This window comes from Amblyomma mixtum, chromosome 3 (genome assembly GCF_055824585.1).
Source record: "Amblyomma mixtum isolate Tamu chromosome 3, ASM5582458v1, whole genome shotgun sequence".
In the NCBI taxonomy this organism is placed as follows: domain Eukaryota; kingdom Metazoa; phylum Arthropoda; class Arachnida; order Ixodida; family Ixodidae; genus Amblyomma; species Amblyomma mixtum.
In genome coordinates, this window is record NC_143014.1 from 146,609,111 (window position 1) to 146,626,192 (window position 17,082).

The following is a 17,082-nucleotide window of genomic DNA, read 5'->3' on the forward strand; positions in this document are numbered from 1 at the left end:
CGACACCGGTGTCTACCATGGGAAAAGGCGCAAGAGCAAAGCGCACGTTTCGAGAAGAATGGAGAAAGGACAAGAAACTGAGCGGTAAGCAAAACGGAAACTATTCTTTAGGCATTTAGTCGCATGCCGCTTAGCATCTAATATGCATATTACCATGCGTTACAGGATGGATTTCGTCACGTGACAGCGGAACGACTGCTCACTGCAAGTACTGCAATTTCAACATTCGACCCCACTACAGTGATCTGTTGAAGCACGCAGAAACCAAAAAGCACCGCGAGTGCGCAGTAATCCCAAGTTCGCAACAAAAACTGCCGCAGCTTCTAGCGTCTTCGAGTCGACGTACTATGAAAAGGCTCGCCGAGAGTTAAGGATCGCCTTGTACACTGCAGTGCACACTTCCATAAATGCTGTCGGCGAACTTGGTGAGATTCTGCATTCCGAATTCAATAATTTTGATATGCACAGAACGAAGTGCACGGCTATAATTACGAATGTTCTCTTCCCGTACTTCACGGAAAACATGGACAAACAACTGAACGGCTCCAGCTATTCCCTAATGGTGGATGAATCAACCGATGTATCCACGACAAAGCAACTTTGCATGGTTGTGCGGTTTCTGAGTTTAGAAGAAAACAGGATTGCAACCACCCTTCTTGATCTCGTAGAGCTGTCTGATGGAACGGCAGAAACGCTTCACGACACGGTATTGAAGACGTTGGACAAGCACGGCCTATCGATCAAGAACTGTCTCGGACTCTGCACCGATGGTGCAAATGCCATGTGCGGCAAACACAATTCTCTGTTCAGTCGTCTTAGTGAGGACAACAAAGACTTGATTCTAATAAAATGCTCTTGCCACAGCCTGGACTTTGTGGCATCCAAGTCGATGGAGGCGATTCCGTCTGCGGTTGAGCACTTAGTGCGAGAAACATACAACTACTTTGCACACAGCAGCTGCCGGCAAGATGCTTATAAGAGACTGTATGCCAGCATGACAGCGGAAGATGAAAGTGCAAATACACCGCCCAAGATTCTGTCACTTTCGCAGACGAGATGGCTTGCTATTGCAGACTCTATAGAAAGAATTTTAGCGCAGTACCAGTCTCTCGAAGAGTTTTTGAGAAAGCAGAAGATCGCAGCTACAACGTGCGCATTTTGCGAGAGATGTATCGAGACAGAAAAAATTATGTTTACCTCGTGTTGCTTGCCTCAGTTCTCCGTAACGTTAGGCGAGTGAAAAAAATGTTCCAAACAAACACAACTGACCCACTGGTTGTCTTTCAAGAGCTAGAAAATTTGTATTTGGAAATTCTTAGGCGGATTTTGAATCCATCAGTTTTGAGGCACAACACAACGGCAAGTCTGCTGTCGTTAGACCTGGTGAAAATGAAGTCGATTTTCCTGCGACCAGAGGTAGCGGACCTAGGTGACGTCTTCAGAGAGAAGATTTCACTAGTCCCTATTGAAGACCAAGGGGCCGTGAGGGAGCGCTGATTCCAATTCTTGGGGCAAATGGCGATGGGACTGCAGCAGCGACTTCCAAATGCATCCTCTGCACTTCGAAGACTGTGTGCCATAAATCCCGATGGCATAGAAAGTGCTAAGAGCCGTGAATGCATAATGAAGCTACCGCTGCATTTTTTTGGATGTTCCTCCATCTTACTGGAGTCTGAAATACGCCAGCTGCAGAGTGTTAGCGGTGCACTTGATCGCGCATCATATTTGACTTTCTTGCACGCAGCGGCATCGTACAAGGACACTTCCGGCGAATGCCCTTTTCAACACCTGGCGCAAGAAGCACTGAAAATTTTGACCCTTCCAATTTCTAATGCTGATGCAGAGCGCGTGTTCTTTTGCGTGAACTTGACGAAAACAGAGATCCGTAACAAAATGAAGCTGGACTTGCTCGTGGCGATTCTGCGAATCAAATTTGGGCTACGACTCCAAGAAAAAACGTCATCATCGTTTAACGTTCCTGCTGAGTTGTTGAATAGAATGTGCCAGAATTACTCCGGCAAGAACACTATCTACTCTAGATAAACTACGCGGACTGAACTTTTATTTATTTGCAACGTACCTGATGCTTGAAGGCCAAGCAAGAGACCCAAAATTCCGTGCTCTTTATTTGCTCTGTGTTTTTGTGTTGATTCAAAATGATATTATTTATTGTTCATTAATAAAAGTTGCTTGTAATAATGCTTCTTTCCTACTTGGCTACAAATTTGGCGCCAAGATCAGGTGGTGTGGCTACTTTTGGCTACTTTTAACTTCAGTTCTGGCTCTTTTTGAAAAATTCCCAATGGCCACCCTGCCGCCGGAAGCGGCGGTCACCCGTTTTCTAGCGTTTCCCCTGCTGCCGATCAACTTAAACATTGCGTAGTGGTCGCCCCAGGCATCTCCGACTATCAGCACTCCTCGCTGCGCCACCGTCTAGCAGAAGTACAGTAATGGCCTCCCATCGCTCGCCCGGCTTCCTCGCTGGACGGGAGCCATTTTGCGCGCTCTTGTTCGCGCTGCCCCAGCCGTTCGTGCACAAGCCCCAGCGCGCGGCAGTTCTTGCTCTCATCACTGCACCAACTGGGCTGTCGTGGACTTCTCTCAGTCTTATATACCCCGTAAATCTGACTCTCATTTACGAGCTAGTGGTTCTTAACGGTAGAGCTAAGGTACCAGCGTTAATTATGAAGTTGAGATTGTAGAAACTAGTGCACTGCACGGGCTCGGGTCGGCCCGAAAGCCCGGGCCGGGCCGGGACATGATCTGTCTTGCCGGGCCTGGGCCGGGCCCGGGCCTTAAGTTGCGGGCCCAGGCCGGGCTCGGGCTTAAAGCTGCGGACCCGAGCCGGGCTTGGGTCCGTACAGAAACGGCTGGTGTACAACTAAACATTCACTATTTCAGAGTGAAGTACACAACTGCGGCATTGGAGCAGCGACACAGATGAGCTATGGGTTATAGTACGCGCTGAGAAAAAAAAAAACTAAGCTTTATTCATTGACTTATTTATTTCCTTATTTCCGCCGCGGTGGCTTAGTGGTCAAGGCGCTTGATTATTGAGCCGGGGAACCAGGGTTTGCTCCTAGCCTCGGCAGCCGCATTTCTTTTTCAAAGGAAAGCATGACAGCCATGCACTTTGTAGTATCATTGCTCGTTGAAGAAACCCAGGTGGTCGGAATGATTCGGAGCCCTCTGCTTCGGTTTTTGTCATACCCTGACTCCCCTTGGGCCCTTAAGCCCGAAAGACATAGCTTTTATTTTATAGCTATATTTTTCCCATGTGAGAAAAATCACAAACTAAAGCACGTTTGGTTTTCTTTTTGATGAGCTGACCGGAACGTCTCGTAAATAAAATAGCCACAAAAGCTCGCGAGAATTTGTACATCTCATCTAATAACCACATATATTCCTCCTCGCTTCTTCAGCCTGGTTGTCATGACAAGTGTTTTGCCCTGCAAGTTATCACGTGGTTCGCGCGTTATCTTCTGCTCCACCAGTAAGAGTAAAATTCAACCGGTCTTAACTGGCCATTGATCATTCGTCATCCTAAAACATACCTATACACTATTAGAAATGCATTCGGGAAGAGCATATTAGTTTAGGACGCTTATAGTCTTCGAAACACACACCGTGAAATACTCAAACCTTTTAGCTTTTCGTTTCTGCTGAAAGGCGGCCAGTACGGCTATGAGTTCAACCTGTGAGAACGCGTTCACTAAAAAAAAATGTCATCCCACTGCTTGCTAGGCAGCTTTAAGGTTTATACTTCGCGGGCGGCAAAATATAACTGATTAAAATCATGGGGGAATGCAAAGTAGTCTATTACGCGCGTATGCAGCCCTTTTTATTTGGCTCTCAGAACTTCCGAGTTTATCTTTGCGCACCTACACGAGATCACTGTCCAAAAGACGGGCCTGGCGAGCACTACTCTTAATCATTTCCTTCCAGGTTAAAAAGAACCGACTTTCTGCAAGCCAAACTGCGGTTTCAGAACCTTTGTCAGCCAGTTTCTTATCGGTGTAGTAGCAGTCTACTTGCTCAGAGTGAGCAGTATACCTCAAGCGTAACAGTGAAACGGGCCGGGCCGGGCCCGGGCTGGGCTTCACTCCGGGATTCACGGGCCGAGCCGGGCTCGCTAGAGCGATAAATTAGCGGGCCAGGGCCGGGCCCGGGGTTGAAGCCGCGGGCCTGGGCCGGGCCTGGGCCGGGCCTGGGCTCGGCCTTCAGGTCTCGGACTCGGGCGGGCCTGGGCCTCAGACTGAGGCCCGTGCAGTGCTCTAGTAGAAACAGCTTAGTCTACCTAACCATACGCCCCTGCAGAAATGTTTAATTACAAAACCAATTTGTTCGCATATTCTTTGAGTTGATTTTAGGACTACTTTTACTAACTCTACCTCGAGGGGGGGGGGGGGGGGTAGTAAATAGCGAATAAAAAGTAGCAAAATGACGTCAGAGTTAGTAACTGCTGCACTTGCCACCTTTTTACTGCTTTTTTACTGACTTTTTTTTAAGAGTGCACCGGATTAATCGTGCCTTGATCTCGCCTCCCACGACGTACTGTGCCGCATGCGTGGTCTGCTGCACCATGGGTGCGGCGCGCCACCGCACCTACCTTTCAGCCTCCGCCCTGGCGTTGGGCGGAATGGTGTTGTATGTACGATCACTTTGCTGCTGGCGGACGAGACGGATGGTTCGAACGTTCCGATTGGCGCTCCCGGCAGTGCCGCCCGTCTAATCGCGTGCGGCGGTACAGGCATGTGCTTGCAGCGAAACACGCAGATATCTTGCGGTAGAAATTACCTGTATTAATTGCGGCGTATTCAAGACAATATCCGTTGCGTCAACGTTTCTTTTGCTGCGGGATTTTCGTCGAAGGTAGAATCGTGGTCGATTGCAATGTGACGCGTGGTTTCTGCCCCAAAATAACAGAATGCTGCCTGCTCTCAAAGTTACGCTGCCCCGACGATTTTACAACGACGTCGCGATTCTTACTGCGAATTCTCGATTCTTACTGCGAATTCTCGATCGGGCCAGGCTGCAGTACAGGCTGCTAACAACCGTCCGTAATTACAATCGGCATAATCACATTTTTTTTAAATAGATAAGATTACATACTTAAAATTTTAGTCAGTTATTCAGTATAGCACACTGCAATAATTTTGCATTGCTGACAGAGAAAAAAAATAATTGCACTTGCAGCCTTTCCCAAGCATTTTGCAGTCACTGAAATATGTAAACGGCCTTCTCCTTGGCTCCCTATACTGTTATTGCAAAAGACATGCGTACCTATTCACTGTATAAGGTGTGTGTGTGAGCGTGTGTGTGTGCCTGTGCGTGTGTGTGCGTGTGCGTGCGTGCGTGTCTTACGTAAAATGATGTGTCTTACGTTAGTTTGGTGGTTCGAAGAGTTCTCTGTTGTTTGGAACGAGAACTACCAATTGAGTTCACTGACATCTGGTTTACCATTTCCCAGAGCACTGTCTCCGCTGAATGTAAATGGCGTATTTGTGGATCATTGCGTCTGCATAATTTTAATCTATTTTGGTCGTCAGAATATAATCTGTTTGTGATCATTTCAAATTGTGCTAGCTTCTTTGTTGTGTTGGTGGTTCTTGAAAAAGCCATCTATTTATATAAGGTGTTTATGATAACAAGCTGCAAGGGTTGTGGCTATTGAAACAAAAATTACTGGGATTAGTGCCTGCGACAAACATTGTAATCTTGTAGTGTATTGTAAAGTTCAGAATTTTGGTCAGTTGTGTGAAACTGTTTAGTGCACATTAGTATTTTATTGCAGGTTCCATTACAAACTTTTAAATACATTCTGGCTGTTTGTAAAGCTCACTTGCTTGACATATTGCCACCTGGTGTCCTCAAGTGGCGCAGGAAAGTGACAACGTTGAAGTGTCTTGCGCTGGCTAGCTGCCATATTCTGCCTAAACACTATTACTTCTCCCTTTCCTCTATAAATGCTCCTCTTTCCAGCAGTTCACCGCCTTTGTCTCGGCCACTCCCCCGTAGTGGGTATGTGCCATTTTATTCGAGGGCAACCAACCAACCATTCTGCCTGTTAGTGACCTGTCGTTCTATCTTCCGTGACATATTTTGGTGTAGGCGCTGGGTGAAGATCCCCGCCTATGTCCCATACTCCTCCATACTTCGCTAGTCGATGCCCCTGTGCATCGTGCTAGCCGGAGAAACCAAAGCCTACCTCCCGAGCACGGGCCTTTGAAGTCTGCCAGGGCACCCACCCATCGATCTGTCATTCAAGCTGCGGCCTACTACACCTTGCAGAATGCGCAACTGCCCAAACCATTCCACGGCAGTCAGCTCGAAGACGTTTACTGGCTTGTCGCGTCAGAACGGGTCGCCTCTTTCAACCAGTGGGACGCCGCCAAGCTTCTAAACGTCTTCTTTAGTCTGGAGGATGGTGCACCTACCTGGTACGAGAACCGAGAAGACGCCTTAAAGGGTCAGTCTACTCACCGAGATGAGTGTATAAATAATGGCATATTCTGGTAGTTGGCACCCTATAACATCAATAACGAGGGAACTGCTCCCGGTTTAGGCAGGAATTTATATTTTATTTCGGCGTTAAAAATCGCGTAAAAATGCATGGTACGTGGCGACCCCAAACGTTCATTTTGTTCAAGAAGGTGGTAGTCTTTTTTTTAGAATCATAAGTGAATATACTACGTACCATTTGTATGCCCCAATGTCAGAGAAACGCACGTTTTCTTCTAGTAAACTGTAGAAGGCGTACCGCTCGCTTTTTCTGTAAATCACATGAATATGTATAGTTACACGTACGCAAAACGCAGGCACATTCCCACTTTTAGTTCAGCGTATGCTAGCAGAGACGCAAAAATAAACTCAGCCTATAGTGGCGCCATCTGGTTGTTAGGACGGGAACCATTGCTGTAAACAAACCGACTCTCCCCTTAAGCCTGAGCGTCAGAATCGTCACTTTAATTATTAAAATAAAGCAAATTTATCTCTTATATGTTTTCTTATAGGCGAGATGAGACGAAGGGAAAGACCGGCTTCCCATTTATGGCCAGTGAACGCACTGAAAAAGGCAGCAACAACGAGAATTCAGTCCGAAGCGAGAGGTCCGGCTTCGACGGGCGCCGCCATGTTTGTCGCCGCGCGGCGGAAATCCAGATGGTTGCCAGATGAGACTGCCATCTCATACAGATATGTTCCCACATCAATAAATTCTATTTTAAAATGTTCTACCGCACTTCTTGGCACCACAGCTGGCTAAACCGTAATTTGAGTAAAGAGCTATCGGTTGCCGCAAAGAAAATATGGTCGATAAAATTCAGTAGACTGACCCTTTAACATCATGGCACGAGTTCCGCCGACATCTGCTGGAGACCTACGTCAGCATGAATCGCCGAGAGCGGGCTGAACGGCTTTGTAGTCTCGCATTCAGATGCCGAACGAGACTGTAACCATGTACAGTCTTTGTCAAAAGTAGCCAGGCTGCAGGTTTTTGTTCATAGTCGTATATTAAAGTTATTATGTTAGCCCCCTAGCTCTAAATCTCTGTATGGTAAGGAGAACCCCTGTTCTCACCTTCAAAAAAGTTTTTGATCTTTAGGGAAGCCGTGAGGGCTCTGTTATACAAATGAGAAGCAAACCATGGAGCCTGGTTACTTTTGACAAAGACTGTACGTGGAGGACATGACAAGGCTCTTCCGGCGAGCTGACCCGGCCATGCCCGAAGAGAAAAAGGTGCGCTACCTAATGCGCGGCGTTAAAGAGCAACTGTTCACTGGCCTCGTGCGCAGTCCACCAGGGACTGTTGCTGGGTTCCTTACGGAAGCGGTCATGATGGAGAAGATGCTCCTGCGGCGGTCTATCACCTACGACAGGCCGGTCCTCGCCACTTCGGCTACAGAACCGTTTCCTGCCTTCCGGGATGACCCTGATCCCCACGAGATGAACCGCTCCATTATGCGTGAAGAGCTCCAGACGCTTTTCGGTGCTGCCCAGCCGACGGCCGGCTCTCGCTAGCCTCATCCGCGAAGAGGTTCAAGCATTTAGGCCTTCGTTCTCGTCCGTTGACCTGCCGCCTTTTCCCACGGAGTATCGTCGGCCAACGTATGCTGAAGCCTTGCGACGCCCTGCGACACCCTGCGCCCTCTTTGGCGCAGTTTCCTCCGTCCAGTCAAGGCTTACTGTTTTCCGCAAACCCCGACACGTGCATAGGCAATCGACGACCACGCCAGCAGAAGACGGACCTGTGGCGTGCCCCAGATCGGCGGCGTCTGTGCTTTCACTGCGGGGAACCCGCTGTATCGCCAGTGCCCGTATCGACAGCTTGGGCTGCAGTGGTTCCCCGTCGTCATTCCCCACCCATCATTAGGTCAATGACCCCGGAGATCGAGTACTATATTGCCCAGCAGCGAATGGCGATAATTCCCCAGCGGCAGTCTCGATCTCCATCACCACGCCGACTTTCGCCACAGCCCCAAAGCTCCTCCTGGATGGCGCAGAGGCCGTCGCCAAGCCCCCGCCGGGAAAGCTAAAGAGAGCGACCTCCGGGGGCGAGGCCGCAGGTAATCGATGCGAACAAGACACCCCGACAACGTGAACAGCGGCTGACCGCGACTTAAAGGCAACGGCTGCTGTTCTTGAACTCGGAGATCGATTCTCATTGGATATACCCGTGCTTCTCGACGGCTACAAAGTTAGCACATTGGTGGACACTGGCACTGATTTCTCGATTTTAAGCGGAAAGCTAGCAGCGCTTCTTAAAAAGGTAATGGCGCCATGGTCCGGCACGCAGATTCGCAAGGCTGGCGGACATGTCGTAACTCCGCTTGGCCTGTGCACGGCGAGTACAAATTCGCAGCTCCACATTTGTTGTCAGCTGCCTTGTTCTACGTGACTGCTCCCGTGTCTGAATCCTTGGCGTTGATTTTCTCCGGTAGTACAGAGATATTATTGACCTCCGAAACAGCACAGTCACATTTTCGACCGAGAAAGCTCATGTTAACTCCGAGGACCGTCAACGCCGCGCCGCCCTTCGAATTTCCGCCGATACCGTTTGGATTCCGCCACGCGCCAGTGTTTTTGTGAGTGTTCACTGCGACGGACTACGTGAAGGGACAGTGGTCGCAGAAGGCAACCTGTCCGTTTCGCTCACCATCTGCTCAACGCGAAGCCTCATGCATCTCCGCGACGGCTGGTCTGGGCTCCTGGTGCCTAACTTCACTAACGCGCCCCGGCATCTTTTTCGTGCTACTGCCATCGCATTCGCCGACCCCTTAGCGGAGATTTCTGAATGTTTCGCGTTCGAAGCTGTTATAGACTGACGCTCTTGACATCAGTCCGGACTACGTACCTTTCTACTCAAATACACTACCTATTTCGCTTCTTCGTCGAAAGTCCGGCAAACGGCTCTTCTGAAGCACCGCAACATTACGCCCGACGATGCCCGCTGTTGCGTTGTGTCTGCTCCGGTAGCGGACTCAACGGGTAGCGAAAACCAAGTCAGTAGTCGAGCTGCAGGCACTCGGGCATCGGGGCTGACGCCGATGCAGAGACGGGTCGGGGAAGAGAGAAACTTAGCAGAGATTTATTTACATGGTGATCAAGGAGATTTCGGTCCCGAAAATGAGCACTGCGGCTCCTTTTAAAGGGGTCCCTTGTCCCTAGGTCCCTGGTTGGGGAATTTAGCTCGATAAAAAGCGTCCAATCATTGTAGTTTAGCTCACGTGTACAGTCTTCGGGAACCGACCACCAGGACGTCCCCGACACACTCTCGCCACATCCGGCAAAATGTTGTCCCGGCCGCTCTTGCAGCAGTGATGACAAGCACGGACGGAGATCCAAGTGGGGGGCCAAGGCCAGACACCTGAACTGCACAGCTCTCCGGGTGGACGGAATGCCGATGCTTCACTCGCGCTTGGGTTCCGCACAAGGCAAGAGGAGTAGTCCCTTTCCAAGCGCGAGTGTACAGGCGTCGTTGCTCGCTGTAAACAACCTCTGCCGCCTCCGCCATGATGGGCTGCCGAAGCTCCCCTCGCGCGCACGGTTCCGCACAAGGCAAGCGGAGAAGTCTCTTCAGAAGCGCGAGTACACAGGCGTTGTTGCTCGTTGTAAACAGCTTCTGCCGCATCCGCCGTGAATCACGCAGACCACCGCGGTCGCCACCGACGCACACGATACCATGCTGTTGTGGCTCAAGTAGATGGCCGTGATGAAACCTCCCAGGCAGCGGACGGCCATCTTGACGCCGCGGTCTCGATGCACAGAGGAATTTGAAACGTAAGAGCACCGCGAGCCCGTGGGATCAGCCGGAAGGAATTTGCGCAGACAAGCGGATGTCCATCCGAAACCCACTGTCTCGAAGCTCGGAATAATTCGAAACGTAACAGCTTCTCCGGCGGCGCCAGAGATCCCGATGGATAAAGGTCAACAACCATTGTTCAGAGGGATAGTTGGGGAGGATTTCGTTCACCATGTGCTTCACTGTTGCAGGTACTCACTTTCTCCAGGTAGTCGCTAGAGCTCCTCGTTTCTTCTCAAAAGGACGGCTTCTTGCTCTCAGCAGGCCACTGTATTTTCTAGGAAGACAGCATCAGTTTGAACAACACAAAAACCACAACTGCAAAGCAGGCAAGCGCTAGGACTCTCCCCGAGATCCACCAGGCTCCTTTTTTCAACCAGAACGGCCTTAAGCCTTGCACAATTACGGCAGCAATGGGAGCAAGCTGAACATTCTCCAAACATACACACAAAATTCAAGAAGTCAGATAAAAAGGTTGGTTGGTTGGTGATATTAAACCTCAATCAGGAAAAAAAAATGTTCTCAAGCCAGAATCTCCGAGGCCATTATTTACACTAAAATCAGCGACTTAAGCCATCGGCATTGCCGTTTAGTTTGCCCTTTTTGTAACGAACTTCAAAAGAGTATTGCTGCAGTGCGAGGCTCCAGCGGAGCAGTCGACCGTTTTTGGGCGACATAGTCTGCAACCACGTGAGAGGACAATGATCCGTTTCTATGATGAACCTCGAGCCGGCAAGGTAGCATGCAAGTTTCTGCACTGCCCACACAAGACAGGCGCATTCCTTCTCTGAAGCGCTATATGCTTCTTCTCGTAACGTCAGCTTACGGCTAGCATAGAGCACCGGATGCTCTTCCGCCGCCTCGGCTGTTTGGCACAATACCACGCCCATGCCGCGGTCACTGGCATCGCACTGTACCACAAATGGTTTTGAGTAATCGGGTGCCTGCAGCACGGGTTGACTCATTAGCGCACTTTTCAAGGCCAAGAAAGCCTTTTCCTTTTTTTCGTCCCAGTGGAGGGTGGTACACTGAACTATGGATTAATTTAATCCCACATTTCTCCAGGAAAGTTGCATTTAGCGCGCTGGTAATAACGGTTCCCTGATCTGACTGTATTTCCGCGGGAAACCCGACACGCGCGAAAATGGACAGTAGTGCGTTTACGATTTCTACTGAGCTTAATTCTTTTAGCGGCACTGCCTCAGGAAACTTAGTAGCGGGACAGACCACAGTCAAAATGTGACGGTAACCAGACTCCGTTTTGGGAAGGGGGCCAACCGTGTCAATCACGAGCCGTCGAAATGGCTCTGTGATCACTGGAACGAGCTTCAATGGGGCTCTCGCCTTATCTCCTGGCTTGCCCACCCGTTGACATGTGTCGCAGGTCTTTACGAAATTTTCTACTTCCCGAAAGCATCCCGGCCAGTAGAATTCCTGCAACAAGCGGTCCTTCGTTTTATTGAGCCCTAAATGACCCGACCACGAGCTACCGTGCACCAAGTGCAAAAGATCACGACGGTAGCGTTGAGGCACGACTAATTGGTCGAACTGTACCCCTCTGCGATCACGGTACCTACGATAGAGTACCCCGGACCTTTCTTGAAATGTCACATTTTTCTTCGCGACACCTTCATCCTCCCGGCACTTAAGATTTTGCAGTGTGGAGTCTGCCCTTTGTTCCGCTATCAAGGACGATCGGTCCACGCCTAGAAATCTTTTCAGGCTATCAGATGCTGGGGTTATCAGAAGCTCACCACAGGCCTCTAAGTTCAAGACAATCCTCGTTACTTTCGGGCTTGCCCAGAACTTTTACTTCCTCAGTTGTCGTCGCGGGGACCTCTCCTGACGTGTCAGAAGTCTTACCACCAACCGTGTCAACGCTACTTGACGCCTCCATTGAGATGGACTTGGCGGCAATTTTTCGCGCTTTCGAGCGAGTTAACGCGTAAACAGTCCCTTCTCCGAACACTAGGCCTTTCTGCCGCAGCAGCTGATCTGATCTGTTTGAAAACAGATAGGGGTACTGCATCGGCAGACTGGCTGACACGGCAGCCTCCGTATGAAGTACACCAAAGGGGCCTTTAATGCATATGTTCGCGATAGGAAGGCACACACTGCTGGCTTCCACCGCCTGCTTAATCCAGGCGCACTCCCCAGTGAATTGTCCTGGCTCTACATAGGATGGGTGGACTACATCCATTGTAGCTGCCGAATCTCGCAGCACACGACACGGCTTTTCGTTCACTAAAAGATCTCGGATGTAGGGCTCTAGAAGCTTCAAATTTTCATCGTTGCTGTCCAATGCCAAGCAAACAACTTTGGGGCTTTTGCATATAGCGCCGCTACATGTCCCGGCTTTTGGCAGTTATAGCTTACCGGGGCCCGTCTCTTTTCGAACGCTTTCTTTTGGCGCTCTACTGCCTCAGGGGTTTTCTCTTTTACCCCTGCCCATTTTTCTGAAGATTCTACACTCCGTGCATGTTCCTTCTCTTTGAAAAGCTGCCCCTTCCACCCAGACGTCTTCATATTCTGGTATTCTTTCTTGGGGCTTTCCTTTCTGTCCAGTGCACGGCGTGAAACGAACTCTTCTGCCAGCTCAGCTGCTTTCGAGACAGTCGTAACGTCTGGCCTGTCTTGCACCCAGTGCCTTATATCTTCAGGCAACCGACGATAAAACTGCTCGAGGCCGAAGCATTCCCTCATTTTCTCACTTTCGTCATACGCCTTAGCTTCCTTTAGCCATTCCCCCAGGTTCGCCATTAGCTTGTACGCGAAGTCTGGATATGACTCATTCTTTTGCTTCTCGGCGTTGCGAAATTTTTGACGGAATGCCTCCGCTGACATTCTGTACTTTTTCAGAAGACTAGACTTGACTTTGTCGTAGTTCTCTGCATCTTCTTTACTCAAGCGGGCAATCACATCAGCAGCCTCACATGGTAATAGAGTCAGCAAACACTGTGGCCATGTTGCCTTGCTAAACCCTGCCTTCTCGCATGTGCGCTCGAAGTTTACCAAAAACAGACCTATGTCCTCCCCTTTCTTATAAGGTTGCATGAGGTCTTTCATTCTGACAGACTTCAGCTCTCCTACACTAGAGGCTACGCTCTCATACCTTTCGTTTCGAGCCTTTAGCACTTCCAGTTCAAGACGCTTCAGCTCAAGCGCCTTCTCTAAGCGTTTACTCTCTTCAACCATGCGTTTATCATCTCTCCATCCTGCTTCCCGCTCTGTTTTCTCTCTTTCTGCAATCAGATCCAGACATTCCGAGAGCTCGTCGTCGTCTGCCCTAAGTGCCTCGATAGCCGCGATGATGGCTGGCTTCCTTGTTTGGTCCCGAACATCCAAACCCAAGTTTTTGGCCAACTCCAACAAAAGCGGCTTTTTCAGTGCTTTAAGATTCATGGCTGCTCCTAGTGCTGCAAAATTTTCACTGCTCAAAGAACTATCTTCACTTACTTTGAAACAGCTTGTGAAAGATAGCCACAATTTACACCACCTTTGTAAGCTAACTCAATACAAAGCCTGGTAAAACCTCAGTGAAGAAAATCCCAGCACTCACCAAACTCCGCAACCATGATTCCAGCGCAGTCCATCCCGACGCTGCCAACCAGTTGTTGCGTTGTGTCTGCTCCGGTAGCGGACTCAACGGGTAGCGAAAACCAAGTCAGTAGTCGATCTGCAGGCACTCGGGCATCGGGGCTGACGCCGATGCAGAGACGGGTCGAGGAAGAGAGAAACTTAGCAGAGATTTATTTACATGATGATCAAGGAGATTTCGGTCCCGAAAATGAGCACTGCGGCTCCTTTTAAAGGGGTCTCTTGTCCCTAGGTCCCTGGTTGGGGAATTTAGCTCGATAAAAAGCGTCCAATCATTGTAGTTTAGCTCACGTGTACAGTCTTCGGGAACCGCCCACCAGGACGTCCCCGACACACTCTCGCCACATCCGGCAAAATGTTGTCCCGGCCGATCTTGCAGCAGTGATGACAAGCACGGACGGAGATCCAAGTGGGGGGGCCAAGGCCAGACACCTGAACTGCACAGCTCTCCGGGTGGACGGAATGCCGATGCTTCACTCGCGCTTGGGTTCCGCACAAGGCAAGAGGAGTAGTCCCTTTCCAAGCGCGAGTATACAGGCGTCGTTGCTCGCTGTAAACAACCTCTGCCGCCTCCGCCATGATGGGCTGCCGAAGCTCCCCTCGCGCGCACGGTTCCGCACAAGGCAAGCGGAGAAGTCTCTTCAGAAGCGCGAGTACACAGGCGTTGTTGCTCGTTGTAAACAGCTTCTGCCGCATCCGCCGTGAATCACGCAGACCACCGCCGTCGCCGCCGACGCACACGATACCATGCTGTTGTGGCCCAAGTAGATGGCCGTGATGAAACCTCCCAGGCAGCGGACGGCCATCTTGACGCCGCGGTCTCGATGCACAGAGGAATTTGAAACGTAAGAGCACCGCGAGCCCGTGGGATCAGCCGGAAGGAATTTGCGCAGACAAGCGGATGTCCATCCGAAACCCACTGTCTCGAAGCTCGGCATAATTCGAAACGTAACACCGCCCTATCCGCCAGCAGCCGTACCGTATCTCACCGATCCAAACGAAGGTGAAAGAGATGCTTTCAGATGGAAACATTCAATTGCACCTTCCAACAGCCCCTGGTCGTCACCTGTCGTGGTGGTGAAGAAAAAGGATGGGAGTACACCGCTTCTGCGTTGATTATCGAAAACTGAACAACATCACTAAAAAAGACGTCTACCCGCTGCCTCGTATACCGACGACTCGCTCGGCAGACTTCGTCGCGCCCCGTAATCGCTTCAATCGACTTAAAGAGCGGGTACTGACAGATAGAGGTCGACGAGCGGGACCGCGAAAAAACGGCTTTCGTGACCCCCGACTGACTGTACGAATTTGGTCTATGTTCAGCGCCGGCAACTTCCCCGCATGCTGGACTACAATGGCAACCTTGTTGGTTTATTTTCTTTTCTTCAAATTTAAGCAGCGCTAACTTTTAAGACGAATACACAGAGGACATGGCAGGACGGGCGCTGACTCCAACTATGTTTATTGGACACGTTTTTCGTAGAACATATAAGAAAAGACGACCGTGAGCGCACGCGCATCTACGACTGACCACAGAAGGAAAGGCCAACAAAACGGGACAGGGGGCAAGAGTAAAGTGAGGTCGCTTTTTTCCTTCTCAAAGGTAACAGCAAAGGTAGATTAAGGCGAGCAGAACGCATTTCGTCCCTTATTTTTAAGCAATCTGAATTCGCTGGTATGCAGGAAGACAGAGGTGGTGCTGACACACCTGTCGCCTCTTACCTTGATAAAAAATGCTTTGGATATTTCCCGAGCCAATCTATCTTTACTCCTGGTCAGAATTTTGATCTTATCAAGCCGTTGCTCACAGTTCTGATCGTTTAGGTCCTTGCGAGAACGACAATGGGCGGGTAGATTCATGCATGAGTCTGATGCGTTTCCCAAACTTCGTTCATGTTCCCTGGTACTTTCGTTAATACAACGCCCTGTCTGGCCAACGTACACTTTGCCACAAGAAAGGGGGATCTCATAGCTCACACCCTGGCCCACCGGACCATATTTTTTTCCACAGCCGGATGTTGCAGGGCCACTACTGCTGACTTCAGGGCACATATCTTGGCCAGTTTACAAGGCGCAGAGAACACCATCGGAACGCCGTACTTGTTGCCCACCCTTTTCAGGTTATGCGACACCTTGTGGATATATGGCATAACCACTGGTTTGGCGTTCCCGGGTCTTTCTATTCTGCGTGTCTTTTTTTGCCTACCCTTGAATTTCTGTAGGAGTGCCTCGGTCACAGCTGTCAGCACGTGATCAGGGAACCCTGCTTTTCGCAGTCTGGCTACCTCGTCCCGAAAGCTCTCTTGCATCATGTGAGGGCATGACTTAACAAGTGCAGATTATAGAGAAAGGGTCGCAATAGCCCTCTTAACAGTTTTTGATTGGGCCGAATCAAAAGGCAAAAAATCTTTCTTGGCTCTAGGGCGGTAGCACCAGAATACACACTTTTCTTCGAACATGATGTTCAGGTCCAAAAACTGCAAGGCGGTTAAGCACAGGTACCCCGTACGTAAAAGAGAACCCTTTTCTATGTTGTCTAAATCGTTCTAAAATACTCATCGCAGTTTCATCATACCGGCCTTAGTCACTTTTCTTTAAAATTAATAAAAAATCGTCTACATATCTAAAAATCTTCAGGACGTTGCCTTCGTCAGTTAGTGAAGCCAAAGCGTTGTCGAATGATGCAAGAAAAATGTTACACAAAACTGGAGCGACACATGATCCGATGCCAATGCCCTGGCGCTGTAGATAGCGCCGGTTGTTAAACTCGATAAAAGTAGCGTTGATATAAAATTCTAAAAGTGACATAGAGTTATCTACGATTAAGCCGGCCGTATTCTGGAAGACGGTAGTACCGTTTGTTTCAATGCACTGTCTGACAGCAATAAACAGGTCGTTATGTGGTATAGAATAAAATAGATCTTCAACATCTATGGAAAAGGCATATCCAATCTGCTCTCCTTTCAACATACTGGCAGCTTCCAATGAATTGTTGGTGGCAAATGGATCAGAAAGAACCAGATTATTTAAGTGCATAAGCATGAACCTACTAGTATGTTGCTGCCATGTCCCTTTCTCGCTAACAATCGTCCTGAAGGGTGCATCGGGTTTGTGAGTTTTCACCGCGAAGAACGCGGACGATATACTCACTCGAGATTCCACATTAGCTCTTGCAAACCTCTGGA

The 17,082-nt window shown here is 49.6% G+C and overlaps 2 pseudogenes; one reads left to right on the plus strand and one right to left on the minus strand.

The window, feature by feature from the left end:
- The first annotated feature begins 17 nt into the window (after positions 1–17).
- LOC149352301 (SCAN domain-containing protein 3-like) lies at positions 18–3,701 on the plus strand (annotated as a pseudogene).
- A 6,834-nt stretch (positions 3,702–10,535) lies between these two features.
- Positions 10,536–13,879, minus strand: LOC149352302 (uncharacterized; annotated as a pseudogene).
- Between the last annotated feature and the right edge of the window lie 3,203 nt (positions 13,880–17,082).